The sequence below is a fragment of the Ursus maritimus genome, unplaced genomic scaffold (genome assembly GCF_017311325.1).
Source record: "Ursus maritimus isolate PB19 unplaced genomic scaffold, ASM1731132v1 scaffold_14, whole genome shotgun sequence".
NCBI lineage: Eukaryota > Metazoa > Chordata > Mammalia > Carnivora > Ursidae > Ursus > Ursus maritimus.
Genome location: NW_024423786.1, coordinates 13,002,171 through 13,012,191, shown reverse-complemented (window position 1 = coordinate 13,012,191; position 10,021 = coordinate 13,002,171). Strand labels below are relative to the sequence as shown.

At 43.2% G+C, this 10,021-nt stretch overlaps 1 protein-coding gene across 1 annotated transcript in view; it reads left to right on the top strand.

The window, feature by feature from the left end:
* Positions 1–1,928: 1,928 nt before the first annotated feature.
* ITPR1 (inositol 1,4,5-trisphosphate receptor type 1) overlaps positions 1,929–10,021 on the top strand; it is a 322,384-nt gene continuing 314,291 nt past the window's right edge. The window contains exons 1-2 of the mRNA XM_040628531.1: positions 1,929–2,274; positions 3,071–3,141. The gene's annotated coding sequence lies outside the window, so the exon portion shown is untranslated. The remainder of the gene's footprint in view (positions 2,275–3,070; positions 3,142–10,021) is intronic.

The following is a 10,021-nucleotide window of genomic DNA, read 5'->3' as shown; positions in this document are numbered from 1 at the left end:
TAAGCGTGAGGCTTTAGTGCCCAGCAACAAGGGGCTACTGGACAGAGAGGAGGGGCAAGAGTGAATATAATGAACACACTTAGTCTACTTCAGAGCACTGCCCATTCCTGGACTGGTATTAAATGCTTAAATGAGCGAATAAATACAATGCATATGTTTTGATTGAGGAAGCTGTGGAAGATAGTAGTTAATGTCCAGGTTTCAGGAGTCAGCCCATCACCTCTGTGAATTTGGGGATGTTACTTAAATTCTCTATGCCTCAGTTTTCCCATAAATGAAAAAAAAGTTAATAGGATTTAATGAGAAAATGTAAATAAAGAGCTTAGAATAATGCCTTAGAATAATTAATAATTATTATAATTATTATATATAATTATAATTAATTTTGGCATTATTATATCCATAATAATTATTTTCTGTGATACTCCCTTAATTTGTTCTTGAAGTTTCATAAGATGGTTGACCCTATCAAGAAATCCTGATACAAAGTAGGCAAATTCTAATGCCTTCCTCCAAGATGGCAAAACTGGAGCAAAGAGGTGAACATGACTTGCCCAAAGGCTCAGAGGCTGCTCCTAAAATGGGGAAGGAGGCCATTTAAGGCAGTGGTGATGGATTTCCCCAAAGACAAGGACTTAGTACACTTAGAGGCTGGAATTGGAATCCAGGCTGCACTACTTAATTCACCGTGTCATCTTGGGAAATTACCTGATTTCTCTGAGCCCTTAGGCCTTCATCTACCAAATGGAGATAATAAATATGCCCAGGGTTGTTAAAACTCAATAGTATGATGCATGAAAAGTGCATGTGGTCTGGGTTCAATAAAATCAGTTTCTCAAATTATTACCGTTACTATTATTGTTATAGTTACTATATGGTGCAGCAGGCAGTGCCGGTCTGGGATGCTGTGATGTGTTTTGGCTCACCACTATGCTCAAACGCCTGGCACAGTGCCTGGCACCCAGTAGACACTCAGAAAACGTTTATGGAATGAATGTCTATCATCTGAGGAAGGGAGGGCAGCCTACCACCGACTTTGCTTCCTAGCTTAGCCCTTGCCCCTCTTCCAAAGACCAAACAGCTTGTAGCCAAAGAGCCCAGGCACTTTTCGACAGCGGGCAGCACCCCATCTCGTCCCTGACGCCGCTGTCCCGGCTGCTGGAGGGCGCCCCGCCTGGACGTGCATCATTGTGTGAGCGGCTCTCTCCGAAGCCCTAATTTTTCTGGCTTGCGGTTTATTTACTTAAGCATTTACAGCTCCGGGGAGCAGAGGGGCTGTTTGAAGCGGGGTCAGGACCTAGGTCGCGGTTTGTATATATTTCGTGCCTCCCAATCTCAGCGCCGGCACGTCACAACACGGCTCCTTTAGTTGTGCACCGGAGAGGCTTGCGTTTCTCTACCTCCTGCGGGGTGAGGAAGGACACGCGCAGCTCGGGGTCTCTCAAGCGACTTGCCTGGGTCCCCGCCTGCGTGGACCGCCGCTCCGAGTTAGTTTTCTGTGCAAACCCAAGCAGGGTGGAGCAGATTAAATAAAGACAACCTCGCGTTTTTAATCCTTGACCGCAAACACTGGCGTTTTTGTGCCCTGGATTTCTGAAATTCTTGGCTCAAGGACTCAAGGCGCGGGGAGGAGCGTGGGTAACAGCTTGTAAAAACTTCCCAAAGCAGAAATCCGAGCTGCTCCCCGCCCCCCTCTCCCAGAGATACCTGGATTGAAGGGAAGGGGGGCAGCCGGAGGAGGAGCGTCCCCAAGGGTTAGGGGCGCCCCCCAGGGGTGACTTTGGGTCGCCGGCTCCAAGCCCTGCCACCTTTCTGCAAGAAGCCAGATTCGAAGCCCGGACGCCCCGCAGGACGCCCCTCCCCGTCCCCGCGCGCTTCTATTTAGAGCCCAGCCCGGAGCCCAGGGGATTCTGGGACTCGTAGTCCTTCCCCGCAGCCCCAGGCGCCGTCGCGACCTCGGACTTGGACTACATTGCCCAGGGAGCTTCCCGGCCTATATAAGCCGCCAGGAGCCGCTTCAAAGTGCAGTAACCATGTGGATCTGCTGCTGAAGCGTTTCCTCAAGCTCGCTGGGGTGGGAGGAGAGGAGGAGGTGGTGGTGGAGGAGGAGGAGGCAGAGGGTGGAGAGAGAGCGCACGCAGAGAGGAGGTGTGGGTGTTCCGTTTCCATCCTAACGGAATGAGCTCCCTCTTCGCGGACATGGGATTACCCAGCGGCTGCTAACCCCTCTCCTCGCCCTGCTCCCCCAAACCGGCGTGGCTCCCGGGCACCAAGGTAGCGGCTGGGGCCGGGCAGAGGGCGCGGGGAGTTGGTACTGTCCTCCCCGGGCGCCGAAGTTTTTGCCCCGCTCTCTGGGAGTTCTTGGTGGATTTGCATGCACTTGCATGCGTTTGGGGGTTCTTTTACTGAGGGCATTTTGGGGGTGTTCATTTGAGGCTAAAAAAATTATCGATTCCAGTGACTGGCCTTGAGGGCTACCCATTCTGGACTGGAATGGCATTCCCCCAAGTTGGAAACTGTTGCAGCAGCTGCAGGAAATGGTTTTTTTTTGGGGGGGGTGTGGGGGTGTCATATGTAAGTCCGCTCAAGGAAACAATCTTTTAAAAGTAGCCTTCGCTCGAGCTGCCTGGTTGAGAGAAAAATGCATGTGGGGGGGGGGCAGTGGGGAGGGTTTTAAAAAACGGAAGAAAACCCGGGGAGCGGTGAGGGATGAAGTGTGGACGAACCTCACGCCCAATGAGGATGCGGGCTTCGGATACTTGGCCTAGGCTCCGGGAAACAAGTGCTTTGGGATCTGCCAAACACTTCCCTTAGTTCCAGCTCCCCCGGCACGTTCCAAGTTTTTGCGTGCCTAGTCTCACTTGTCAGTTACATACTGGAAATAAGTAAGCAAAGTTACCTGTAATCTTTGTGTAACTGATCCTCCAGCCTTCCTGTCTTGGTTGGGGAGGGGGGGGGGTCTCTCCAGGAAGGAGGTAAAGAAGGTGGAAGTTTGCAATTTGAAGCTTTTCTGTTAGGGGCCGGTCTTCGTGGTCTTATACTCAGTTTTCTTTTCTTTCTAAATACTTAGGAGCTGACTGCAGAGGAGCAGGATTCGCCCAGCTGGCGGGTTTTGGCAACAGAGTGCCTGACCTCGGTCAGGTGAGTGTGAAGCCTGAGAGCTGTAGTCAATAATGAGTTTTTGTTTTAAGTGTATTTTATGCCCCCTCTAAAGAGCCATGGAGATTAGGAGTAGAAAAGAAAAGCAAACTCCATGGCTTAGTGTCCAAAATTGTCACTGCCTTCTGTGAGAGCTTTAGGGAGCATTTGAGATCCAGGGGGCAGTCCTGCCTAGCACTTTTGGCCAAGGCTCAGCCTTAAAGCAGCCTGAAGGTTTATGAGAGGAGGGGAAAAAGCCATTAAATGGAGCAATAAAAGGAATGCCCATTGGTGCCTGGCAGTGTGCTGATGATTTAAATTCTGAAGGATGCAGTACATTTCATCTGCCAAGATATGTAAGCAAAAATTAACTGCCTCTGTCTTTCAAAAATAGTCACTTTTTTCTTGCTGTAACATGTGTTCAATCAGAGTAGGTTGGATTGCAAGAAATGAAAGTGGTTGCTGGCGATTTGAAAGAATTAGTACTTTAAAAAGGGAAGTTAGTTCTTGAAGCATGAGAGAGTAGCATCCAGTCCTTGACTTGAACCCGCCTGAATGTCACAGAATCTGATGAGTCCCTCTTGTTTAGGTGCTTATTGAGGAATATGAGTTGAGGGCAGCTTTTATCTGTAAAGATAAGCAGCTCCTTTCCACCCGTCTCCCCTCCCCCCAAATGCTCAGACTGCACTTTAAGAAAGGGAGGTTTTAACAGCTGCATCTACATTCCCACTGCTGCGGATTTGGCCATCGCAAGTTTTTTCTTCCGAAATGGCCAGGAACAGTGTAGGCAACAGGGTCACGGGTGGAGGGAGGACCAGGTCTTAGTAATTTCTTTAACCTTCTAAATATTTAGCTGTTCCCTGGGCTACAATCTTTGGGCTTTTTAAATTAGAAAATAAAAGGCAGACACTTCATTATAGTAATATAGTGCTTTTGTTTCCTGTTGATAAGATCCTTAGGAGTGCTGGTGGGGTGGGAAGCATTTTGATGTGTGGGGTGTAGTTCGTTCTTGGAGTCCTATTGACTTTCATGGCCATTTGGGCACTCAAAAGGCCAAGGAAAGGGTTAAGTTCCCCCTCTTTTGAGTAACTACGGAACAAGAGAAACTGATCCGTAGACTTTTCTCCAACTTGTTGCTAAAAATAATACTGACACATTAACTACAGGTCCAGAGCCATATATCACAGAAACTCAGTGAGTCAGGTACAGGTGAAGAAGCTGAGGTGTTGAGAGTAAGAACGCTTGCCCAGTAGCTGGTGCACAGTGGAAGCAAGGTATAACTCCAGGTTGTGGGACTGTATTGTGTTCCACAAATGCATTTAAGCTGGGGGGAAGAGGTGAAGGGAGAAGCTAGGAAAAATGGTAAACTTACTTCTGTTAATGAAATAACTCTTGTGCATGTCCCACCGGTGATGAATGAATAATATTTACCTTGATTTAAGAAGGAAACGATGTAGCTGTAGGTGTGGGGTAAGAGTGTAGCTATTTGAGGAGGTATTAGAGGTTATACTGACTTTGTTTTAGAAAGCTGTATGCTGAAAGCCTGAATGAGGAGAATAAACGAAACCAAACCACACCACAAGGAACAATGTCTAAGTTCAGCATTAGGTTCCTCTCATAACTGAAATCCATCTTGATCATCTACATCAAGGCAACTGAGCAGGTTAAAAGAATCAGATATTTCTCAGTCTGAGTAATTTGATAGGTTAAATTGCAGTGAGTCTAAACTGTGAAGTATCGGTATCTTTTCATATACTCTTCAGTTTGGTTTGTGGCCGGTTGTGCAGGACACTTTTACGTTTCTTTTTTTTCCTTGTGTGTGCATGCGTGCATGTGTATGTGTGTTGTAAGTACAGTCTGTTCTTTAATTCAAATCAGAACAGAATATACTATCAAGATTTCCTTCTTACCAGGCAGGGAAAGTTCTTCATGCTCTAAATGAGTTACTCCTGGCCTCCACTTTGAGACCTATGAAAGTGTTGGGGGTTGACAATAGTATTATCCATTTTTAAACAAAGTGGTTGCCTTTTGGAGGGAATTTGGCATCTTTTCTCTATGAATGAGAGATGGAATGGTTGCTTAGAAGAAAGGAAAGATGAACCCAACAAGATAAATCTCTTGCCTTTATCCTCAAAATATTTTCAAGTAGGGAAGACCAGGGTATCAGAGATAGAAATGAAACTTCTGATCCAATGGTATACAACTAGCTGATGTCTAGACAACAAAAGTTGCATAGCTTTTTAGCTCATTTATAATGATCTCGTGGAAATTCTGATTTCTTGGAAAGCAGCTGTAAAATAACCAAAATGAAACAACAGACACCAAATATGTACAACAGAAAACAAAAACAACAACAACAAAAATAAAAATAGGGCTGAGGTTAGGTTTCTAGGTCAAGCTGTCCTTGGATACATCTAATTAAGGAGTCTACACAAGGCCAATGTCCCATCTTGTTTACTGTTCGTTTGATCTTTTAAAATAAAACACATTGCATTTGCAGGCTCTTTATTAACTGGAAATGAATGCAATTTTTTAATTTACTTTTGCTGTTTTAAGCTTTTGCACTGCTCTTTGGATGAAATCAGTTAAGGCTTGAAGTCAGTGACATGAATGACATAATTTTTGTGATTCTGACCAATTTTTATAGTGTCTCTGGTTTGAGTTTATTGCTAATGAGCATGAGCTGAAAATGTGACTAAAAGCATCACCTGTGGAGCTGTTCCTCCTATTGAACCATGGCTAGGGTCTTCCCTCAGCTGGACACAGTTTAAGGCATTTGGTGTGATAAATCTCTTTATGATTGTCTAATACCTGCTAACGTTGTTACTATCCAAGTGTTTATTCCTTCATTCAACAATTTCTTGAGCACCTACTATGTGCTGGGATATGTTCTGAGTGCTGGGCATACAACTATGAAAGTCCTGTTCCCAAGAGGCTTCAATCCTAGTAGGGGGAAGCCGGCATTATAAATAAGGATATATTATTGTATAACAGGTAGCTAGTGCTACAGAGAAAAAGAAAGCAAAGTAAAGGGGAACAGGAAATAACAAATGTTGGTGAGGATCTGGAGAAAGTGGAACTCTCATGTCCTGTTGTTAGGAATGTAAAATGGTGTGGTCACTGCAGAAGACAGTATGGCGATTCCTCAAAAAACGAAACAGAATTACCAAATGACCCAGTAATTCCACTTCTGGGTATATAACCAAAAGAATTGAAAGCAGGGATTCAACCGATATTTGGACATTCGTGTTCATAGTAGCATTATTTACAGTAGCCAAAAGGTGGAAACAACCCATGTGTCCACTGATAGATGAATGGATAACCAAAAAGTGGTACATTCATATAATGGAATGTTAGTCAGCCTTAAAAAAGGAATGAAAATGTTATTATACACGTTACAAGATGGGTGAAGGCTGAAAACATTATGCTAAGTGAAATAAGCCATACATAAAGAGGACAAGTAGAATGGTGCTTGCCAGGGGCTGGGGCAATGCGGAGTTTAATGGGTACAGAGTTTCATCTGGGGAAGATGAAAGAATTCTGGAAAAGGGATGGTAGTGTTCGTGGCTCAACTATGTGAATGAACTTAGTGCCAATGAATTTTACACTTAAAAATGATTAAAATGGCAAATTTTATCTTGTGTTCATGTATTTTACCACATTAAAGAAATGACAACAAAACAGCGTAAAGGGGATAAAGGAGTATTCAGGAGGGGATCTGGAATCAGAGAAGGGCTCTCTAATAGGGTGCATCTGAGCAGAGAGCTGAGGGAAGTGAGAAGTTAGCCTTATAAGTATCTGGCAGAGAAGAACATTCCAAAGGGCTAAAGCAGAAAGTGTCAAGGCGCTGAGACGGGAGCAGGTTCAACAGGTTAGGGAAAGGCCAGGAGGCCAGGTTGGTTGCAGCTGAGGGAGAGTGCTAGGCGTTCAGGTGGGAGAGGCAGTCGGGGTCAGAGAGTGCAGGAGCCCGGTTTTTGCAGGTCAGCCATACTGTATTTCCCTGAGCTTTTCTTAACTTTTTCAGAACTCTTAGCCTTGAGCTACGTTGTCCTTTCTGAGGAGACTGGTGAGGCTGGCAAGATCACCTACCAGATTGGAACTTGATTAGGGGTCCAACCCAGATTTCTGGACTGTGAATCACATGGTTTACCTGGGATTGTAGTCCTCTTTAGTAGGAAGGGACTATTCTTTGATGAATAGGTGAACCTGCATTTGGTTTGGATAATGAATTTTAAGAACCTAATGATATTCCAGGTGGTTTTTCTTCAACACAAACTTTGTGTACTTTGCTGCCACCCATGTCTGTCAGGTCTCATTCTACAGATTTACACAAGGAGAACTCACGCTCTGCTGTCTAGCATCATCCTTGGGGGATACGAAGTTCCACATAAGTGATTCTCTCCTATAAGTGAAGTGGACCCCTTTGTGTGTACAAATTTCTAATGTACATACATGTTGTTACTTAATTGCATACGATAAGCATATTCAATTAAAGTAAAACAATAGGAAATAAAGATAAGCAACAAAACCAAACCAGTCACCCCCAGTCCCACCATCCAAGGTGAGGGTTTCAGACCCCTCCCGTGTATACATATGTAAAAATTATGTGTCTGTTTAAATTTCATAAAAAAGGGCTCATACAGTACTTCCAAGTTTGGTACCTTGCTGTTTGCACTCGATCCTGAGCCTCTGTTCTTGTTAATAGACATCTGTCTTCTTTTTTCTGAAGGCGTCTGTACCTTTGATGAGATTGCATTTGAGTGGTGACATGTATGGAATCACTAGGGTAAAAAAAATTATTCAGGTTTCATCACCGTTACAGAATCCAAGTTTTCTCATTCAGTTTATTACGGTTTTTTAAAGAAAACTGAATGGAAGGTAATGCACTCTTCAAAAGTTAGCTATCTTATTACAGGGATAAAGCCGAGTGATCATTTATTTCTGTACAGAATTTCTTATTTCTTCTTCAGGGTAACCTAATTCTGTGAGGTAAGTAGGGCCAGGTATTCTTTTCTGTTTGCTTGCCCGTAAAAGGAAAACTTCACTGTAGAAAATTTGAAATAGGTATAATAGTGAGATCTTAGTTTCATAAACCCTTCTTTACTCATCACCCGCCCTGCATGGTTATCAATCCATGACTCTTCTGTGTTCACCTGTATTCTGATACGCTCTCTCCTCTCCTCTTGGGTGAGAGTTGGAAACAAATACCAGGCATACCAGTTCATCTGTCCTTTAGTATGTATCTCTAGTATTGGGATTAAAAAAAAATCATAATATTCTTATCCATCTCAAGGAAAGAAAGACAAATTTTTTAATTGAGTCTATGTTCTCACTTCCTTCCAACATGTATAAGTACATATGTACACATACATACATATGATATATATACATCTAGACTCATACAATAATAATATATATGCATATCTAACAGTTAGTTTGAATTAGGATCCAGATAAGGTCAATACATTACAAAAGGTTGATGTGTCTTTTAATCTGTATTTTTCCTCTACACCTCTTTTTTCCCCCATGCATTTTATGGTTGTTACTGAAGAAACTGGATGATCTATTTGCCCATAGTTGAGATTTTGCTCACTGCATCTGTGTGGTATAGTTGAACATGTTCCTCTGTTCCCTGTATATATCATATCTGGTTGTTAAATATAGAGGTTTGATCAGAATCAGGGTTTTTTGGAGGGGTGTGCACTTGTATTTTTTTGAACTTTTTTCAGGGGAGTGTGTGATATGTGTGGGTATGTCTTCTTGTGATATTAGCAACCATTGATGCTCATTTCCCTAATCCATTAGTTCATTTGGACTTGCAGAACTCCTATTTTTCTTTCTTCATTCATTAGCTGAACTATTTCATAAAAAGAAATTTCCCTCCACTAAGTTTTTGTTCCCTGTATGTAGTTCATGTAAGAAAGACAAGGATCTGTACTTAAATTTCTTTCTGTATTTTACCAGTGTTCAGAAATAACCAGTTGATTCCCTGCCATTTTTGGTGGTCACAACTAGGGAGAGGGTGCTATGGGCATCCAATGGAGGCAGGCTGGGGAAGCTGATAAATAGGCTGCAATGCATTGCATAGCCCTTCCACAACAAGGGATTATCCATTTCACAGTAACAGCCAAGCTACTGTGAGAAACTCTTGTACTAAGATGACCAATTGGTTTGTTTTTTTGTTAGTATCTTTATGAACTGGCAGATTTAAACTTATTTTATGTTTCTCTTTGTGTAGCTGTCCTTAATGATCAACGTGCCAATTTTTGCTCAGCAAGAGAAAGGCTATTCAAATTGGTTCAAAAAACACAACCCTACTAGTCTTCGATAGCTTTCTTGATGTTGATATGAGCAAATGTTCCAGGCTCATCTTCTATATTTCTTGTCCCAAACCGGGAATCAGCCCTTTCTCCAAGGAGCCATAGTTCTTTTGAGTGGGAAATGGTGTTTAGAAACCTCTCCTCAGGGTCAGGTTGGTATTCTTATTCTCTTCATACAGGTCAGAAAACAAATCAAAATGAAGAAATTTTTTTTAAAGGTTTTATTTATTTATTTGACAGAGAGTGACAGCTAGAGAGGGAACACAAGCACGGGGAGCCGGAGAGGGAGAAAGAAACAGGCTCCTCGCTGAGCAGGGGCTCAATCCTAGGACCCCGGGATTATGACCTGAGCCGAAGCAGACGCTTAACGACTGAGCCACCCAGGCACCCCGAAAATGAAGAAAACTTAAAACCTGAATGCTTTCAGTGAAAGTATTTTCAAAACGTAGTCAACACATCTTTGCCTTTTAAAAGAGGATTCTGAAAGTACTCAAAACTTTTCACTTTGGTATCAGTTACAGCCTTAGTATACTGGTGCTAAGATACAGTAGTACTCCCCAGAT